Source organism: Oreochromis niloticus, linkage group LG11 (assembly GCF_001858045.2).
Source record: "Oreochromis niloticus isolate F11D_XX linkage group LG11, O_niloticus_UMD_NMBU, whole genome shotgun sequence".
NCBI lineage: Eukaryota > Metazoa > Chordata > Actinopteri > Cichliformes > Cichlidae > Oreochromis > Oreochromis niloticus.
In genome coordinates, this window is record NC_031976.2 from 2318787 (window position 1) to 2340247 (window position 21461).

The 21461-nt window shown below is 41.8% G+C and overlaps 1 protein-coding gene across 4 annotated transcripts in view; it reads right to left on the minus strand.

The window, feature by feature from the left end:
* Positions 1 to 365: 365 nt before the first annotated feature.
* Positions 366 to 21461, minus strand: part of cdk14 (cyclin dependent kinase 14) — a 220764-nt gene continuing 199668 nt past the window's right edge. For all 4 annotated transcript variants that reach the window (XM_003446197.5, XM_005472379.4, XM_005472378.3 and 1 more), the window contains one exon: positions 366 to 4547. The gene's annotated coding sequence lies outside the window, so the exon portion shown is untranslated. The remainder of the gene's footprint in view (positions 4548 to 21461) is intronic.

The window sequence follows — 21461 nt, forward strand, 5'->3', positions numbered from 1 at the left end:
TGGTTGCCCATTGGCTGGTTCCATACCAGACCTCTGGGGGACAGGTTGGTCGAAGCAACTAGCAAGTCACAAGGAAGTTCTTGTTTTTAGCTCTCTAAATGTTTTGCAAACTTTACTGTTTCATTGAACTCGGCGTGAACTTTATATCTGCTTTGCTGTTGGTTCTTCAGTATTTCTGGTACATGAAAATGTTAGCCGAAGTGGCTGACTGATTGGTTGATCAGTGTCACTCTTCTGTGTGGCCAAAAGGTAAAAAGCCTCTAAACAGACACAGCACTGGGCTGTGTTTAAGTATGCAGAAACACTGCATGTTAACTTTTCTATGTAAACGTAAGAGCAGATTACATGTGACCCACAGATGCATCTGAAGCATTAATAAATTTTTATTTCAGGTAAAACATTAAACAACATTTACAGAAGGACATTACATCTTCCATAATAACATTACATACATTTCGTAACAAATAATGCAACAGCTACTCTACTGTATACTATAATATTTCACTTGATGAAGTGACTGACACTTCTGTTTTCCAAACCACTTGTGAAAATGACATATTTTCAGTGCAGCATACAAAAAGAAAAATCCAAACGTGAAGAGAAGCTTTACAGAAAAAGTTGCAAACACAGACTCATCATTGAGCACAGCGAGGATGCACGTTGGCTCCAACCTATATGTTTTTCCTATTCGTACGACTTCTGCCCACACGACAAAGAATCTCAAAAATAGATGCCTTATATTTATACTCATCATATATGTACAGTCATATATGACTTTTCTTTAACAGCATTAAGGGGACACTTGTAACCCTGTATACAAACATAGTGGAAGCGTCACTTTTTCACTCCATCGAAGATGAAAAAGCACTACGTTATCAATCTCTCTTTCTTCTCTGTCACAGTGCTAAATGTGCAATTCCAACTAGTCGTTCCTTCACTGGGCTTTATATGAAAGATATGAAGCACATTCAAGTTTAAACAGAGCTTGAACTCTGCCTGCACAGGACTCAAAAATATACGTTTTTTACAAGACTCCAGGCTCTCGAGCCTAAAAGAAGAGCATTGGGGCGTGGGGGTTGGGCTGAATGAATGAATGAATGTGAGCCACACTGAAAGTGTGCACACAAGGAGAAACATAGCAAAAATAATTATTCAGCTGCTAATACTGCCTGCAATCCCTTAAAGCCAAGCGAGGCTGGGCAATCTTAGCACAGCTCGATGGTATTAACCCTCTTCTGTCACGCTGCTTACTGGCATTACCCACCGCCTTGCCTCTCCTTTTTTCCTGCTGCACAATCACAGCCCGGGGATGACACTGAAAAGCCGCGAGATAACTCAGAGTACAGCACTTCCACGAGTTCTCCCCTATCTGCAATAAAAGTTAAAACCAAGGGACAATATTTACATTTGTGAGGAAGGCTGGTTTGCTCAAAGCAAGGGTATATTTATTTATAGTCATATATTAATCATTAAGGGCAAAGCCAGTGCATAACAGAAGAACACAGGCATTCCAACCCAGTGGCGCACAGCTCCTTAAAAAACGTACGTATTGTAATAACTGAAGTAGCCAACTGTAAAAGCTTCATGCTAGCTACAGCTGAGCTTTGAATGCTCACTCTTTCAACATGGTTCACCACATGGTTGGCATGAAGAAGAGGGATTATTACATTATGTAAGCACTGTATGGAAGAAAGACATGAAAACAGTCTGCAAAATCAGCCAAGAGAGCGCACGTAGGGGTTGCAGGGTTTTCTAGATGCCAGGTCTAGATGGCTGTGAAGAAATAATCTGGCAGGCAAGACATCTTTATTATGTGTGTGTTTGAGAGGCTGTGGAGTCACATTAGAAGCATCCACAGTTTCCATTTGTCCATGGCTTCAGATTTTTGGCTAATCAACAGTGCAGGGCCAATATTATTGTTTCAGTCGCTTTCAAATGGACTGGTAAAGAGGAAGCCATTGTCCTTCACATCATCACCACACATCTAAGCTGAAATATTCAGATATTTGCACACAAAACAACAGAAGAAAGACAAAAACCCAGTAGAAGATCTTTGACAGCATACAGCTCACCTTCATCACTGTGTCATAAAATATTCCAAAACACGTTGACGGGCACACAGTTTGGGAATGTCTCTGCTTGAGAGCACATGTTGGTGTTATAGGGACTGATCAGAGTTAATCACCACCTCCTACTATGTGTATCTACTCTACACACACACACACACACACTACAAATCAGTTATTCAAATTTTTCAGAGAAAAAAAATTCCAGATCTGTAACGTAGAAGCTTAAAAATAACTTAGTGACACAGATCGTCTGTCTGATAGAATATTGCAGATTCTTTGTTAGTAACAGTAAAAGTGAAAAGGAGGATTGTCGAGGGCAGGATCAGATAACAGGCCACACTGCCTGTGCCTTTTGTACATTAGCTCATATACATGGATGGAAGCACCAGTGCTTTGCTATTGCCCATGTTTAATACACTCACACACACTAGCACACGCATGCATTTCCATTAACCAGCTGTTGTTAAACACAGTATTGCGTCTATGCGCACACTGGTTGGTGTCGTCCCCGTAGAGTTTTGTACACTGTCAACATCGTCCGCAGAGATCGTTCTGATGAGAGGCTTTTCAAGGTGGAAAACACAATCAGTATTAGTTGCATCTGGTTCCATCGTGGAGGTCCACTGAAATATCAAACTGCTAGAATTTCCCTACAAATGGGGCCTTACTTTGGAAGTTTTGGCCTTTACTCTCATGGACTCTGAGAGAATATTACTCACAAACCCATTTCAAAGTGCAATTACATACAACAGGTCACCCATAATAACACCCACTTTTTATTGCAAATACAAGAATCCATGTCTTACTTGGATTCAATTCAAAAGAGAGAAGCCAAACGTCAGCATTACGAGCTGACACGTACTTACGAGCTGGATACCAGATCCTAAGGCCTTTTCATTTCAGCTGCTCACTGTTACCTCTGCACATGCTCATTAGTGTCCTTTTTTGAACTCTGATAATATCATACAAATAAAAATAGATTTGTCAGAGCTTCAGCAATAGGCAGGTTTATATTTAAAAGTGTGCAAATCTGGACTGTGTTCGGACAAACCAGCCACAGGTAATTCTCATTAATGCTGTTTTCCTTCATTAGTTGGTTTGTCCAGATAAACAGCTGCAGGCTGCAAACCAATGTAGCAGGAGAGATTACAATGAGATCATGGAAAAGAATGAGCATCAGCCAAATGTTGGTCCACATCAAATATTAAAGGTTATTTTATGGTCTTTGGTTCAAATTCTGGGTTCGTGACATTTGGCCCAGTGGTTTTTACACCACTGTGTAGTGGTTAACACATTTGCCTCAGCTCTGCAGTTTGAGACTCAGAAGAGCCACAAATTCAGCCTCAAGGAGTCACAGCTGGAGTTTTCCTAGTGACGGGAATAAATGTGTCAGGTAGGGCATCTGATGTCAAATTCGTGTCTATTTGAACAACCTGGGGTCAAGTATGCAGATAAAAGCCTTGGTAGGTCACAGGAACAGTAGACTGGAGCTGAAAAGCTCCCAAAACCCATACGTATTTCAGTCTAAGCACGGGTTGACCAAGCAGTCCATGATAATCTTCTTCTTCTACCCTGTCACAGTACTGTGAGATGAATATTCAGACAACTGATGAAAATCCTGGTCAGAACAACCAAAGTAAGCCTGTAACATGAACTCACACAGCATGATAAACATCTGACAAAGAGTCTTATCTACTATTTCGACCAGATTCGAGCGTTATTATTTACATGGGTTTTGAAACTTTTAGCTTCTTTGTTGTGAGTCCATTAATTAATGAATTAAAGCTTTAAAGCAGGTGCAGTTTAAGCTACAAAAGAACCGAGGACCTCCAATATGGCTGCCAGAGTAGGCTACCTGAAAGCCCTCTGTGATCGTCATTATTATAACGTCATTATTATAACGTCATTATTATAACGTCATTATTACTGTTTTATCCTATAGTTCCACAAATGAGAGATAAACAGAAATGAAAAACTTTAGCATTCGTTGTTTTCTTTGAAGTGACTGCATTACTTCTGTTTCAGAGATGCTCGTGTGCATGGATGTAATGGCAAGAGCAGTATAGTGGTGACGAGATGAAGCAATATTAAAACTGTCCATTATATAGTTTCTAGATGAGTATATCATACATACAAATATACATTCTTAAATAGGAGGCTAGTTACAAACACAAAACACAATATGTACCAAGAGTAAAGTCCTTTTGTTTATACTTAGACAATGATATATGAATTATTGGAACCTTATAAAAAGTAAACAAAATTTGCAAATGATAGCCTTAAATCTTAGGTACCGATCAGAATGCACACATGCTCTATGCTCGTTCTCTTCCTGATGCACAGACACACCCGCGCGCACACACACACCCACACCAACGTATCGTGACGGTAATAAATAAAGAGAACTGGGGCTCTTTCGTGTCTCTGGATCCTCAATGTCAGCATCGCTCTTCGTCTTTTCTTTTCCACAACAGCCACCTGAAAAGAGATAGAGACGACAAAGTCTGTTAGCGATGGACTCCAGAGCGCTGACAATGTAAAAGTAACCATATCACACACGTTTCATATGGTTTTAAGTAGCTAGTTGTCAAAGCTGTTAGCATACCAAATATTTTCACCATTTTTTAAGCTCTGAGTGTTTGCCATGGCTGTCTTGGTGTTTTGAAACTGGTCGTGTCAAAAAGGAGTGGGCTCTATCTCATATGCTACTGACTTGTAAACCACACGTTAACCTGCGCTAAACCACGCCATAGTTGCAACTAGCGATTGAGCCTGCTGTATCAGCAACATGTTTCTCGAGGTCAGATATCAAGGTGTTTTGTTTCATAAACTTTTATACAGCACAGGTAAAAGTGCTATCTGACTGACCTGGCTACACAAGCGCAAAGGTTGTCTGGAAACAATTCGAGTCATTTCTTAAAGCTCGTATCCCATTAAAAGACTTCCACAGGATAGCAGCAACAACAGGTCAGATGAAGACAGCTGAGATAAAACCAAAGGCAGAGTGGAGGACTGAAGGAGGTGAAGAGGAGGGGGGAGATGACCAAGAGGGAGCAGTGGATGAAGAGGGGGGGAACAAGGGAGCGAAAGATAAAAGTGAAGGACTTGATGATGTTAAACAAGAGGGAGTAGAGGATTGGGAGGTGGAGACGGTACAGGAGAAGGAGGAGGAGAGGATGAATGTCACAGAGGAACAAGAGGAGGAGTGAGCAGAAAAAGAGGAGGAGGAGTAATGGATGAAGAAGAAGAGGGAAATGTGGATTAATAAATAATGCATTGCCTCTCTCCGGTCCCTTTCCACCCTAACTCTCCTCTTTACTGCCTCATGTTCTCTCTCTCTCTGTCTCTGGATGTCATTCGCTGAGCCTTTGCTCAGCAGCTCCCAGTGGAAACAGGCCTGTATATGGCAGGAATCTCAAAGGCTGATTTTATTTGCTCCTCGTGACGCCAAACATGTATATATGCATCCAAATACAGACTCATGAACATGGATTTCCAAACAAGTCAGCATCAGATTACCCTCTTTGTTTAGTTACTGCGGGAGTCCAGAGGCAAGCCATTAAAGCACATACTCACACACTAGCATTAGAAAGGTTCAAGTAAAATGTGCCAAGACTACATTTTGTCCCAGGATTTCTGCAACAACCCCGTGATTAAGCCATGCTAAATGATCCTTTAGTGTTGTAGTAACAAAGAGATTACTACTCAGAGTATGTGAGGGTGCAGCAGGGTGGCTCTAAAGCTACTAAACAGCACTGAAGTCAAAATAGAGCTGAATAGATTTTCCTGATTGAAGCGCCTGCAGTTTATGAATGTTACTCTAATAGTCAGTGCTGCTTCATATGTGACGTTGCACACTTTTAACCCCCAGCTGCTACTCTAATGGCTTCATAGTGGCAAAAACGGAATCATCAAATTATTTTTAACCAGTATAAGAGGATACAACGTACCAACACATTAGAACTGTTGTGACACACTAATAAAAATATATTTTTGTCTCCCTACTTGACATGAGGTGGTGTTACAGAAATTCACTGTTACAACAGTCACTGAAAGCAAGGCTTACGTTTTGGTAGGTATCATAGGAAATATCATAAAACACCACATATAAATTTTTAATCCCTGGTTCTTAGTTTTAGCAGTGAAAACATCTAACAAGCCCACAGGTGGCATCATTATCATCGGTGCTACGACTGGGTGAAACCGTTCCGCTACAAAGCCAAGATTTCGACAACTGAGGGCAAGAAACATAGTCACATATAATAATCATTCATTCATAATAATTCGCACTAACTGCACATAATTCTGGTAGCACAGTAGATGAGTGGAACATGAAGTGTACTAGATGAATTGTAAGTACTTAAATAGCTATGTGAGCACATATATGCACTCAAAACAGCAAGAATAAAAGTACCTGATTCGAGATGCAGCAGTCATTTTACAGTATAATGTTGTATTCTGCAAATTAGAGACTATTATCAGATCTGCTTTTCAAATTCTGAAGGGCAACTTCAATGACATTTGATACAGCAGAAGTGGCGCACAACTGCACCCATTTTAGCCAAAGCAACACCAGCCAACCTCTTCATCTTAAACGTTTAGAGCTTTGCAAAGCACCGGTCATACTGCCCGTGAGGTATACTAATAGAACTGTAAAATACAGTCAAAAGTTCTCTGCAAGTCAGTAGAAATATTACATTTTGTGTCGTTTTCTTTGGCCCTAACAGATGCAGCGCAGCTGACAGGAGAACGAGATGCACACATTGTGTTTCCACCCACACAGTCCCGTGAGAAGGTGTAATCAGCCAAAGTAATTCAAATCACCTGTGTGGGTTTACCATGCATCCAGCTTAAATCTGTTCCAGGTCTGCACCAGTCTGACACCAGACTTCCAAAATGGGATATTTATCTTTCACATGCAACCTGAACATCACTATTATACGAAACACTGAGTCTGTATTTGTGAAAGCTTTCAGCAGATGTACACAAAGAACTTTTTATAAAGTTCAAATATGTATAAACAGTATTCACAAAGTTTTTTAGGACAAAGCAGTATATACATATATATACACACACATTCAGACGTTGCTTCAGCTCTACATGCAAACTGTTCCTCAGTTTTCCTCCACACACTAAGACTAACCTTTCCTTGTAGTATGCACACTGACAGTTCTGAAGTTACAAAAACTACAAAAAAATCCCTCTGAATATTTCAAAGAAATATTTTTTCCTCTGAACAAAATTTCTGCTGTTTGGAATTTTATTAGATGTGCAAATTCCAGTATTTCAGGACGTAACAATTGTAAATTAGCATGATCATTATTGTTGTAAGCAGTGGCGAGCTAAATATTTAGTTGTCTCTGTCTCTGCAGAAGGGTCTGCCCTCAAGGTCAAGGGTGAGGAGATACAGTAACTGTGTGTGTGTGTGTGTGTGTGTGTGTGTGTGTACATGAACGAGTGTCATGCTACACCGCCACACGGTGTATGCCAACAAGAGCGTCATTGTTTTAAAAGGATCTGATGTAGTAAAAACAGATGTAGGCTTTTGCTCTCTCTGGGATCAAAGAGCACCACAAAGGTGTGTGTGTCAGTGTGCGTGTGTGTGTGCGCATCATGGGGTTCCACTTGGGAGGCAGATGGAGCTGGTGGGTGGGTTTTGTCAAGAGGATTTAGCAGGCGTGGCCAGCTGCTACTGGGTGTCCTTTAATAGAGATAGTCACCCCCACCACCCTCGGAAAAAAGAGAAATCCTTAAAAGTGTTGGGGCAGATGCACAACAATACAACCCAACACGACCATCCAAGAGCAAGCAAATAGAACCAAATTCAGGGTAAAGCAGAATGACAAGTTAGTAATGTGCAATAACCCTTAAAGATTAACAATGGTGCGTTCGATAAACTGCAGTTGTCCATAGTTGTGCCATTCTGCCACCTCTTTTGCACCAATGTTAGCGACGCTGTGAGCCAGTTGTGACTCGTAGCATTACAAGCACAAGTTGGGGGATTTTTCATAGGAGGAAAATTAAGATAAGACAGAATATGTGGGCTCCATCTTTCAATAATTGGAAGAATTTTTGTAGCACCTGATGAGAGTGACCCAAATTTGAGCCCAGCAATTTTGTGGCGCTGATGCCAGCTTTGGTTGGACCCGGGTCTACGTATCCCAGACCTGGAAGATTAGCTGAGACTCGAAGCGGTTAGCAGTAGCATTTTGGAAGTAGAGCCACCGTCTTTCCAGGCCAACACCATACTGCCACTTCTTATTTGTCCTTGAAGCAGTGAATACATGAATACATGGTCCAACAAGCCTTTGTGGCCGATGTTCTGACCCAGATGTCTGGTTCTAAAGATTTGGCCTTCTATACACCTGGGCTTTTTCTCTTATCAGGATCTTGGTCCACTGTAACCAAGATCCTGTCATGAATAACCAACATATGTCACCTACTTGTGGGTTGTCCTGGCCCGTCAGTACTGTGCTGTCTAAACCCTACCTGTGTGGTAAGAAATCACTTGTTTCCATCAAATGCAGGTTCTCTGAGCGGGCGCTAACACTAGACAGGCTACATGTAAATATCAGTCCACCCTAGAGCTGGGCGATATAAGATTTTTTCATATCACGATATGTTTTTTTCATTTCAGGCGATAACGATATATATCACGATATAAGCCAAATAACTATATTTGTAAGATTTAAATGTGCCGTTGCTCACAAGTAAAATGTGAAATAATCTGCAGCTTGTTTTGATTTAAATATTTATTTCCCATAATAAGTTCAACAGGGCAGATGTACTTAAGGAACATGAGACTTCAGTTTCAGATAAATAACGGCAAATATTGCAAACTACACAAAAGGCAGCCGCTAAAGCGTTTAAGTTTCAAAACAGAAAAAACAAACAGACTAAATTGTCAATTCCACTTAGAAACAAAATATTAATTCTAAAAATAAATCTTAGTTTGTTTTACAGAAGAACAGACAAAATTGACTAACTTTTGTCAATATCAAATAAACTGAGAACTAAAAGGAAATTCTCAATCTCTCCTTGTTGTATAGCTTAGCTTTTCAAACAGTTTTAACAGTGACTTTAGTCTGACAAAAGCCGAATGACGAATCAGCGCTTTCAGTCAGAGATTGAGCATGCACCGCTTTATTGTATTTCCAGACTTGCTTTCGGCACAATTTACAGTGCGCGCTACTCTGTTTTTTGTCAGACTTGAAATAGCCGAAATAATAATAATAATAATAATGGATTGGATTTATATAGCGCTTTTCAAGGCACCCAAAGCGCTTTACAATGACATTATTCATTCACGCTCACATTCACACACTGGTGGAGGCAAGCTACGGTTGTAGCCACAGCTGCCCTGGGGCAGACTGACAGAAGCGAGGCTGCCATATCGCGCCATCGGCCCCTCTGGCCAACACCAGTAGGCGGTAGGGTAAAGTGTCTTGCCCAAGGACACAACGACCAGGACAGAGAGGCCAGGGATCGAACCGGCGACCTTCCGGTTACAGGTGCCCTTCCCAACCCCCTGAGCCACGGTCGCCCCATAAATACCAAGAAATACCTTCACACTACGGAACTTCTGTGGCCCTTCCGTTCGACAATCTCTCCGGCATTGGAACCATCATCCATCATCAAGGTTCTTTGGTAACCTTCGCTCACGCTCTCGGTAGATTTTTCTCTAGTCAGCAAACTCATTTCCTCCATTACCTGGGCAGCCCAGCTGGCTGTTTCCCAAACAAATACACATGTGCGCCTTGGCGCTTGTGCTGCACGTAACAAGTCACGTGACGCGACGCTGCAGCTGTGATTGGTTCGGCTCTGCGCTACTTAATTTGGATTGGCTGTTCTTTTTTTTCTTTTAAGAGGGCAAGAGAGATGAGGCCTATCGCAATAGTTAAATTTTTCTGTTGAGAAAAAGTTATTTCGCAATACATATCGTTATCGTTTTATCGCCCAGCTCTAGTCCACTCCATTTTATTCCATTCAGTAGCTGAATTTTTATAAATGTGTTTCGATAATAATTATAAAAAAGTCACATTGAGACTTGAAAACACTGCATTCCAACAAATTTGATTTGTATTCTCTTTTGTTCTGATCTTTCTGGTGAAGCTAGGATTTGTGGAGGACTCAGTGGGCAGAACATAAAGTGGGAATCAGGGCTCAAATTAAAATGTGTATATGTGATATATATTTTGTATATCTGGAAAACCAGTTATGAGTTAGCTTCTGATGATACTGGGAAAAGTTTGGGGGCCTGAAGATGTCCAGAAAACAGATAAGTATTATTGCCTACATATTCTGCATATTGAAAGACGTCTGTTCACAGCGATAACGACACACATGACTGTGAGAAAATAAAACTCTGGGGTCTTGCTGGCAGAAATGAGCATTGCCGTATCCATGAGCTAAAATTAAACTCAACTGTAGAAACACGTCACCAAGTTTGGCACTGCAACAGGCCTGACTGCAACTCTGCTGCATAAGCTGGAAAGCTGTGGGTTTTTACCCTCCCTGCTCACTCTTTGGTGCTCCCCTTTCTCTTAATCCTACTCTTCCTCCTTGCCCTCCTGCTTCTGCCATGGTTTATAAATCATTCCCCAAAGTTTCCAACCAGCCACTCATCTCATAAACACACAGCTTTCATATCTGATTTCTCATCAATGCAAAAGCTGTTAGCATCAGTGAGAAGTCTTTGTGGAAATATTAATAACTCTGTTTGGTTATCATTTCACGATGAAGCAGAACAGAAACTAATTCCAGCTTCGGCTACATCTGTTGTGTGGCTTCACAAATGTTTCTAAAACTAGTTAAATCAGGTTCGCAGCTCCATTCTGCTCCACCCCCACATCCATCCAAGCCCCCAAAACAAGGGGTCACGACCTCCGACCCCTCTCCTGGCAGAGAGGTCGCTCCGTGTCTGATCTAGTTTAATGAACTGAGTCAGACTGCCCTTTAAATGCCATTCAATGAACACCCTGAGCTGGGAGACTGCTGATGGTTTAATAAGCTGCTTTATGATAGTTGTGTGTGCGTGTGTGCGTGCGTGTGTGTGTGCATACATACATTTGCATGCATGCACAAACGAGTGAGGCTCTGCACTGTGAAGTGTTGGATATGTGAGTGAGCACACGTGTGTGAGATGAAGCTTTGGATTGATTCAAACTTACATAAGATATTTTCCACATTCTTTCTATTCACTCTTTCCTCTTTTCTGGAACTTGACTTAAAAGTTGACAGTAATTTTGAGAGGAATGTGGTGTTGTGGCCAGGTCTGCGATGAGCTGCCACATCTACGACAAACTCTCCACTGTCTCGCTGACAATTAACAGAAGCAAGGAGGAGAACGAGGTAAGCGTTCCACTTAATAGCTGGACACTAAGACGACTGTTTCCACACGTACTCACACACACACACACACACACACACACACACACACACACACACACACACACCACACAGGCAGATTTTCCTCAGCTTGTTGGCAGCTTTTACTGCCTTCATTAATCAAGACGAAGCTGTTTTCTTAGCAGACGCTCTTTAATACAGAGGCTACTGAGATTTATTTAACGAGGTAGGGAGCCTGTTTGCTTTAGTTTATTTAGTAATCCAGTCTGGATTTTCTCGTATTGTGTGAAAGTACACAAACACCATGATCCAGATTTGTTTTGACATTTTACTGTAGACCCGACCTGAACTAAATGGTAACAGTTGTAACACTTTTCTCACGATCACAACTTCAACATTTTATTTTCACAACATTTATTAAAGTGGGCTGATTCTGCTTACTTCTAACTACATATTATTATTTATACTTGGACTCTACAGGAGCAGATGTGAATGATTCACAGTTATTTATCTTACACCAGGCACTGATCCGGCCTCACAGCTCATCCAGCTGCTCCTCTTCCTTTAACGCTGCTTCCTACTCTGTAACTGCCCCTCACAAACACTCGGTTTGTGTCTGTGCTCAGTGCTGTGTGAGGATATCCACTCTTTATGACATCATCCAGATCCAAGAGTAAAACCGTCTAACGGTATTTAGAGCTTTCTGAGCCTGAGATTTTGGCTCACGTTTAATATTAGCATCCACCACTGGAACTTTTTATATATTTATGAAAAATGTACAGAAAAAGTTTTTCACTTTTACAACACCACTGAGATTTTTTTTAAACATTATTTTCTAAACTTTTGTGTCCCATGGATGCTTTATCCTACAGGCTGTCAAAGTTTCAGTGCCCCTGTAGACGAAGAAGAAGAAATCCTCTTCACAAACAACAGAGAGAAAAAGGTAAAAAACTCCTCTTTACTCAGTATATACTCATTACATAGTGGAGCCTATGGCCTTGGTGCTATCTTTGAATGGTTTACTCAGTTTGAGCTGAGGGTTTGTGCTTTTGAATGATGTATAATTAGATTCGAATGGGCTACTGCCATTCAAAATACAACGGCAACAGTCTGAGTCTGCCTGGCTGATGAGTGTTGAGGGGTTACAACCAAAAGTGACCACAAAGTTCCAAATAATGAAATCATTGTGTCAGCTGTGCCTGGAATCCCTCCATGCTTGCTACACACTGCACAGCCTGTCATTTCTTTTAGTGTCTCAATCCTGAATGTGTAAATATATCCACAACATCGTACAACAGAACGCACAAAGACTCCAAACTACGCTGCTCTATATGACACCTTGTGGTTTCACTTCACTTTTTTCTTTGTAGCCTGTAATTCACTTTATATATCAGCAGAACACACAGCTGATGCAGATCATGTTCCAATACACACTAACTGCTTAAACACATGTCTCAGTATATGTGCTTGTACCCTTCCATGTACAAAACATGTACTGTATATATTGATAGTGTAGTGCATACATTTTGACAGCATAGCATCTCAAATTTAACATGCTGAGCTGTCCACAGTTGATTGTTGTGGTAACAAGCTAGCTAACAGCTAGTTGGTTAGCGCATGCATCATCATTTATTAGATTAGAGATTTAGATTAGAGAAACTTTATTTATCCCTCGGGTGGGTTCCTCCACGAAATTCAGTTTCCAGTAGCACAGCACCGACAGAAGTTGCAGAATATGAGCAAAAATATACCATATAGACACATATATTAATACAGAGAATACAATAGGGATACATAAGAATACCAGGGAATTGCACATTTCTATTGCACCGTATCTATCTATCTATCTATACAGCAATGACATCGGAATGTCGTTCGGGCTGGAGTGCAGTCGGATGATAAAAAAGAGAGGGAAGGTAGTCAGAACTGAGGGGATCAAACTACCAGAAGGCAACATTGCAGACATAGAGGACAGCTACAAGTACCTGGGGATCCCACAGGCAAATGGGAACCACGAAGAGGCCGCTAGAAAAGCTGCAAACACCAAGTACCTGCAGAGGGTCAGGCAAGTCCTGAGGAGTCAGCTGAACGGTAAGAACAAGATCCGGGCTATCAACACCCACACCCTGCCCGTGATCAGGTACCCTGCTGGGGTAATAAGTTGGCCAAAGGAGGAGAGAGAAGCCACTGACATCAAGACAAGAAAGCTCCTGACCATGCATGGAGGGTTTCACCCCAAGTCCAGCACCCTGAGGCTGTACGCTAAGCGGAAGGAAGGGGGCCGGGGACTGGTGAGTGTCAGCACCACAGTCCAGGATGAGACAAGAAACATCCAAGAATACATTGGGAAGATGGCCCCAACTGACAGTGTGCTCAGTGAATACCTCAGGCAGCAGAAACCTAAGAATGAGGAGGAAGAGGAGGCACCATCATGGAAGGACAGGCCCCTGCACGGTATGTACCACCGGCAGATAGAGGAGGTGGCTGACATCCAGAAATCCTACCAGTGGCTGGACAAAGCTGGACTGAAAGACAGCACAGAGGCACTAATCATGGCAGCACAAGAACAAGCTCTGAGCACAAGATCCATAGAGGCTGGGGTCTATCACACCAGGCAAGACCCCAGGTGCAGGCTGTGTAAAGATGCCCCTGAGACAATCCAGCACATAACAGCAGGGTGCAAGATGCTAGCAGGCAAGGCATACATGGAGCGCCATAACCAAGTGGCCGGCATGGTGTACAGGAACATCTGTGCCGAGTATAACCTGGAAGATCCGAGGTGAAAATGGGAGACGCCCCCAAGGGTGGTGGAGAATGACCGAGCTAAGATCCTGTGGGACTTCCAGATACAGACGGACAAAATGGTGGTGGCTAACCAACCGGACATAGTGGTGGTAGACAAACAGAAGAAGACGGCTGTAGTGATCGATGTAGCGGTTCCCAAATTCCCAGTCGGAAAGTTTCCGTTGGAAAGCCCTCCTCACAATCCGAGCGCATGAACAGCAGAACTCTATGTCGTGTATTTGTAAATATCTAAATAACTGAGTTTTGGGGTATGAAAGCATAACCAAGGCATTTTGATTTCATAGAATAAAGTACGTTTTGTGGTGAGACGGTGCATCAGGGAACGTTGGGGGCCTCCCCGCCATACAAGCAACAGATTCTGCAGAGGCTCTGCCTGGCGACCTGCACTCTGCTGCTTTTAGCTGGGAAAGTTATTTTAGCTTCATGCTCATGGCTTACAGTCCCAAATGCACCGTGTCTGACAACACAGAAACTAACATGGGCTACATGGCAGATTTTCACTTGCTTTTTTAAGGCTGTAGGCAGTATTGTTTTTGGATTACACATGTCGGGATCTGTACAAAAACTCATGGTTAATCACATTTGACCGTTTTTTGTTGCTCCAAAACTGCTCCAACCAAAGTGGATGGGGAATAAAAATCAAACTCTGTCTTGTGTGTATTTAGAGTTTAACAAACCGTGGGAGTGCTGTGCGTTTCTGTCTGTGCACAGCTACTCAATAATGTGGCTCTGAAATAAAAGTGTTTTAGATCCAGTTGGTAGGAAATGGGAAAATGAACTCTCAGCTCTGCAGCTTGCAGACTTGCCAGCTCCCTCTTTTCTAACACAAACACTTTCTTCTTTGTTTTTCTTGCCTCAGTTGTCTGGGCCAGAGTCACTGAGTATGAGTCTTTAAAGCATGCATAGACACACACATTCTGTACCAGAGACAGCCTGCACATTCATATGTTTCCTATTATCCCAGGTCCTGGCAGCACACGCTTTTCTGTTCACGTTGTCCAGGATCAGCAGTTAATAACTAGAATCACAAAAGCCAGCTCATTCTGCACACGACACGTTCTCTACATGCACTTGTCGTGCAAACACTAAACATACAAACTCACTCCTGCTAGTGCTCACTTACACGCGTTCTCAGCCCACTGAGACCTGGCTTTTCTAGCGCAGGTGCAAGTTATCACGCACACATTCCTGGCTGCTTTGAGGTCTGGATTTTAAAAGGAGCTCATCCGCAATGACGTCAGCATCAGCAGCCCTTTCACGCCATGGACGTTTCAATCATCATACAAGCTTCACAACATTCTGAAACTATGTTTGGACCGAACTCCGGACCAGCCCTCGGGCAAACTCTAAAAGGACTCTATGCTAAGGTTATTTTAAATGTCATTCCAAACATGTTCTTTGCTCCTTGAGGGAGTTTGGAAGACTGCTGACCGACTTTCTGTAAAGATTTGGCTAAAACGATGTGTCTGAATGAAACATTCAGTTTCCATAACTGAATAATCAGTCAAGGATATTGTTTAAAGGTCAAAATGTCCTTACTTCTAGAAAGGCTCGTCCTCTTTGGTTCTAGCTAATATAAAATATCTTAGTGAAACATTTTGAAAGTAGCAGTGACGTGTATTTCCTGCACAGAGTCCTCAAAAAAAGTTGAGTGCTTTCCACTGACTTTTATTGCTGGCAAACTGGAACAACCTCCGAAAACCTTTCCCTTCAATCCCAGGACTCTGAGTTGGAGTGACACTATGACCCATTTTAACCATAGCGAGTTGCAATCTCATTTAAAGTGCGTCTCAGGCTAAATCAACATGTGCTGTGTTCTGTGTGGAGCTATGATGAACAGTAAGTAAGGGTCAGAGAACGCTCTGAGTAGTAATGCCTTTATTCACCAACTCACAAACACACCCACTCACTCGGGATCGCCAGGTTCCCATTCCATAAATCCTTGTTTGGGGGTATGTTTTTCTTGTCTAAGGCTTGGCTCACTTCCCCCTTACTGGGGTTTATGTAAGGTGATGGAAACACTGAGAGGACGCTGGAGGACACAGATAGGAAAAGGAGCGTGTTAGAATGAGACGAGCAAAGAAAAGCAAAGAAGAAAAGGCTGCTAAGGACATTTGTCAAGTGAATCGTTGGCGTGGGAAAGCAATTGAGACAGAGCGGATAAAAAGGAGGAGTAGAAGACGTTTTAAAGTAGAGTCAGTGGTAAAGTTAGGAAGCATGAGGGGCTGCTGCCTGACATTGACTATACGGGCTTCCCTGTTAATGCAAGCCTAATGCTCAGCCTCAATACAAATATCACCATCATACTCCATTAGCAATCACATTTACTAACATTAATCTAGACCAGGGGTGCCCAATCCTAGTCCTCGAGAGCTACTGTCCTACAGCTTTTAGATGCATCCCTACTCCAACACAGCTGAATCAAATGGTTTGATGACCTCTTCAGCATGTCATCAAGTTTGGCAAAGGCCTGATAACAAGACATTCATTTGATTCAGGTGTGTTGGAACAAGGATGAATCTAAAAGCTGCAGGACGGTAGCTCTCGAGGACTAGGATTGGGCACCCCTGATCTAGACATTTCAGGCCATAGTCAGAGCCCCTCCATGGGGCTTGGATAGCACTGCTCCACATAGCCAATATACTAAGCCAATGCTAAGCTGAGCTATGATTATCATTTCAGAATTGTTGTCATACGTATAAAAAGAAATTAATCACTAAGATGTTTAATAAGTGAGCGCTTGCTCATCGCAATTTTGTCGGTACTAACATGCTTCCATTCATTTTAAGCTTTCATGACATGGCGAGTCAAGTCAATTTTGACATTTGCACATTTAAGTTATTCTTGCAAAGACTGTAAAGTATCTAAAAGATGGTGAGTGAAGCCTCCAGCTGAGCTTTCAGGCTGTCACAATAAAATCTGGAAGCAACGAGCAAGGAGCAGATCTGCCTGAGAAACAAGAGAGAAAGTCACGAGGTAGCAACTAGTCAATCCACAAGGTAGACCCACCCCTAATTTACAAAATGATGATTATGTTGTACCAACGAGTGAAGAGAGTGTGCTGAGAAGATGGAAGGACCAATGGAGGACACTTAGTGAATCATGAGGTGCAAAGGATTAGTAAGGAGGAATGAAGAAGTACTGATTTTCAAGAACAAGGGTGATGTGCAGCTGTAGTAACTATGGAGGGAGGGAGCTGATGACGTCACCATGAAGCCAGGTTAAAAAGAGAGGTGAGGAGCAGCATGGGTTTATGCTGAGAAAGAGCACTACAGATCTGATGTGAAACGTATCACATGACATATGAAAAAAAGTTTTTCGTTGACACTGATCCATTAGGACTGACAGGCTGGCATTACTAAGTGTTTTAAAGGCTGAAAAAGGCTGCACAGTGACGAGACTCCTCCTGGATAATCTACTGTCGCTATTCAGTTTAGTTTTATTTGTATAGCTCCAAATGACAACAACAGTCCCCTGAAGGAGCTTTATACTGCTTTGGCTTTATACCCACAACTAAAACTACCTGCTAAAGCAAGCCAAGTAGAATCTCTTTCAAACCCATTCAAGAACATGTAAATTAAGAATTTTTAAAAGCTTAAGAACTTAATTTTAAAGAAGTGTACTCAGTATGTGCTGAGTGGGTGATGTGATTATGTTTTTTCAGTTAAAATAAATTTGAATCCTACAAAGAGCGTTAGCCAGTGAAAATAGACGTTCCCCAGAATCAATCTGTGGTGACCCTGTGAACATGAAGAAAAGTTACACCTGAAGGGAAACGGTGGGGAAATGAGTGCTGCCAGACATTGTTATAAGAGGAGGTGGATTTGAGAAGTAGTGAAAGCTGAAGTAAAGAAATCCAGATGGGTATTTATGGCAGGGAAGATGCAGGGTGCAGAGGTAGAAACTTTTTATTTTGGTCCAAATGCAGAGAACAAACAACACCGTTTAGCTCTGTGTGTTTGATCCGGGAGACGCTGCACGCTCAGCATGGCAGTGCTTGTCTCTGCGGGAAAGGTATTTTCACCAGGGTGTAAACCAGCCTCCATACAATGCAGGTTTAATGAAAGGTAGGGGCTTAGGTTTCAGGCCCGCGTACAAGTAGGCTCCAGGATCTATAGTGTGTGTTACTCGCGCAGACATTATAGTGCAGGCTTGGTTTCCCTTATACAACCATGTCAGCAACACAGCATAATCCATTTAGTTGATGCCACCTCACCTCCACCCACGTACGGTTTTTCAAGAGCACAGAGAAGTCTGAGGAAATGTCTTTGTATATGAAAACAAAGTTACTACAATTGACTGTGCAGGGAACATGAAGCGTTGCACCAAAATACAGCATCAATGCATTTCACTCTGAACCAAGTACCAGCCTTGTTGTTGGCACTGCAGGAAATATGTGGAATTTACCTCATTTAACCCTCTGAGCATTTATTCATCAGAGCTGGTAACCCTAATGTGAACCCTACCATAACCCCTTATTTGAAAGAAAGGAAAATGTTTGTTTTTTAAAAAAATAAAGAAAAATGTGCTTTATATTATGAGGTAAAGACCCTGCAAAATACAGAGAAAACAATCAGACATCCCCCTATGAGCAAGGACTTGGTGACAGTGGGAAGGAAAAACTCTCTTTTAACAGGAAGAAACCTCCCTGAGCAGAAACAGGCTCAGGAAGCGGCAGCCATCTGCCTCAAAATGCCGGGGGTGAGGGGAGAAAGACAGGACAAAGACACACTGTGGAAGAGATTAAGAATAGCTAATGATTAAATGCAGAGAGAGTGGAAAGAGGTGAGCGAAGAAGACACACTCAGTGCATCACGGGAAGCTTCCAGGAGCCTAATGGAGCACAAGTACAGTAAGATTCAGGACAGGATTCAATAAAGTATATCATATTATGATTAATCCCAGTGTTCTTCTGTATTTTCCAATCATTGCAATTAAAAATGCATAACTACTTACACTGTCACTTTTAGAAGTTTTACAAAGCAAGGCTCTGATATAGAGTGCTTTCTGTTTATGTTATAGTAATTACATGAATATCTGTCTAGTTCCCTCTGCTATAAACTGTGTCTGATTGTGTGCCTTTAAAAGGCAACTGGGAGGAGAGAAAAGCAGCTTGGAAACTTGGCTTAATTGCAAGTTTTCATCTGAGGGCCGTTAGATTTGTTGAGCCAGTTGAGCACTTGCCAGACTTATGCCAAAAGACTATTAAAACCATCATCATTCCCACAACAGCTTCAGTAGCTCTTTTGGGGTGTTTGGAAGAAAAAAATCTTTGTGTGTGTGTGTGTGTGTGTGTGTGTGTGTGTGTGTTGCCCTACATATCATATAAAGAAAAACTGTAAAAACACAGAAACCAAAGCTCTGTGCTCAGGGGATTCAATCACCATACCGTCCAGAACATGTTCCTGAATACATGTGATGAGCATGGCAGTCATCATGGATCACAAATATCCACAAGTGACATACACAAACATACAGATCATTATAAGGCTGCACAATTCATTTAACTTTAATCTTGATCATGATTTTTGACTTCTCGTGATTAAATGAGCATGACTGAGCAATATTTCACTGCATGATACACTATTGAAAAATGCAAAAAGCAAATGAAACGCTCCCTAAATCTGTTCCTGATCATGTGACTGAATGTGCCAATCACAGCTGGCCCCTGCACCGTGCAGTTTAAGTTTTCCTGGACTCGCCTGGACAAGTGACACTACCTAAAAAGGCGATTAACGGATGGACTTCCGGTTGGCATCTCTAATATGTTGTTGTTTTTGTCTTGTTCTTATTTTTCTTGATTACTATGTAATGTTCTTCAAGTATTTTCTGTTTGTTGAAAAGAAAAAAAAATGCTAATAAAAAGAGATTTGCAAAAAAACAAAAAAAGGCGATTAACAACAAAATGCAAATGTATGGCTCAGAAAAAGATGAATAGCTGGTCACATGACCTGTTGCTTGGAAATATGTCAGATTTAGTGTGCATGACAGTGCAAACTAACCAACAAGAAATCGCATGCTAACAATGCTATGTCTATGAGTGGCCCTGGACAAAGACCTGCTGCATGCCGATTACTATAGAAGATCTAAGTAACCAAATGTACTCAGTACCATTGCACTGCACTCGATCCCGAATACAGTGCAGCTACACACCTTCAGTGTACTGAGTGTCACTGGACATAGCAATAGAAAGAGGACACAATGATGGGCTAACATCCTCTGATCACATCACATCTGCACAGCCATCAGAGTTCGTTGGGTGGTGGGTGGTGGGTGGTGGGAAGAGCTAATCAATGCTGTTCCTGGACAACCTTTATCTATTCCCGCCTGACTTATCCTGCAATTCTTCTTCTCTTCTCTAATTAGCCTATATCAATCAATCATCAGTCTATAGGGTATCTGAAGGTTTTGCAAAGTCAAATCCAAGACCTCAAAGAATCTTTTCAAGTTGCAAGGAATGTAAAACCCCCAAAATAAAGTGAACCGAAGAAGCAGCCTCTCTCCTTTTTTTAACACACCTAATCAATGCTGCTGAGATTACTGGCTCCAGACCAAAGTGTTACTGAGTATTATAGCTGGGTGAACTGACCAAACCACTACTTCAATTCTTAAGCTCCCATTATTTTGTATTTTAAAATCCTGAAGATGTATCTCCTGCCTACTCACCATAAAATATTCTCGAGGAGAATCTGGTGCCAATCTATGACCAGTTAAAACATTAAAGTCTGAACATTGTAGAGACAGTGCACAGTTTGATCTCTTTGACAGGCTATTTATACAGCGAGGCTTAAACCCCAACCCAACCAAGACTCACTATGAAGACATCAACAAACCACAGCTCGTCTCATCTCTCTTAAGATAAATCTGTCTTGAAAATGATAGCGGAATAAAAGGGATTTGTATTACTTTAAAAGCCTGTTTTCCACCCTGCTTTATCTTTGTCAGTATCACCAGTCATTTGCTGCATCTGGAGATTAAATTCTCATACAATCTGACACCTCGGTCTTATAACGGCAGCACAACAATCACATGAAGAAAAACCTACAGGGCTGGTGTGAGATGTCTGGTGAAATCATACTCGGTATGTAGAGTCTGAATCAAGGACAGAGAGCCCTATAATTCTCTGTGCATGCTGTCAAAGCATAGAAAACAAAGTATCTGATTCAGGCAATGTTCCTCCTTTCCACAAGATATAACTAAATAACCTTAAACTGGCCAGTTAGCCGCTGTTGTATTTTT